This window comes from Palaemon carinicauda, chromosome 38 (assembly GCF_036898095.1).
Source record: "Palaemon carinicauda isolate YSFRI2023 chromosome 38, ASM3689809v2, whole genome shotgun sequence".
NCBI classification, from domain to species: Eukaryota; Metazoa; Arthropoda; class Malacostraca; order Decapoda; family Palaemonidae; genus Palaemon; species Palaemon carinicauda.
The window spans coordinates 33,979,266-33,979,958 of record NC_090762.1 but is presented as its reverse complement, the minus strand read 5'-3'; positions in this window follow the sequence as shown (position 1 = coordinate 33,979,958).

Below are 693 nucleotides of genomic sequence, written 5' to 3'. Positions count from 1 at the left end.
GAACTATGATCTCTAGTACAGGGTCTTTAGAATTAGAGTTTAATGAAAGATTGACAAAAACAAATCAGACTATGTGTAGGTCAAGTAAAATTTAGAAATCAAATCGCCTGAAATTACATTAAAAAAATCAGGCTATATGTCAATTTAGTGAGATCGGTGTTATTGTATGGGCATAGTTATGTCATGACAATGAAACAATCTCCAATAGATTTAGTAGATTTGAGAACAAAGCCCTCAGACGAATATTGGGAGTTAAATGGCAGGACACGATTAGAATTGAAATTATAAGAGAGATTACCTGAGTCCCATATGTGGATGAGATCACGGTGAGTGATGGATGGAGATGGTTTGGGCATGCTCTTCGTACTCCCCAAAAGAGATTAGTTCTCCAAATATTTAACTGGGCTCCACCAGGTACTAAAAGAGTGGGAAGACCTAGGCCTACATGGCTGAGGACTATGAAGCGTGAAGTCGGAAATGATGAATGGAGAAGTATTGAATTAAAAGCTCAAAATAGAGACGGCTGGTGAAATCTAATCGAGGCCTTTTGCGTTAATAGGCGTGGAAAGAGATGATGATGATGAGAGTAGATTTGTTTATAAGGCCATCTTAACATGGATTTTGAATGAAGTTTGTACGGGGCAAAAAGTATTATTACACTTTGATCTAGATGTCAGGAAAACATTCCATTTA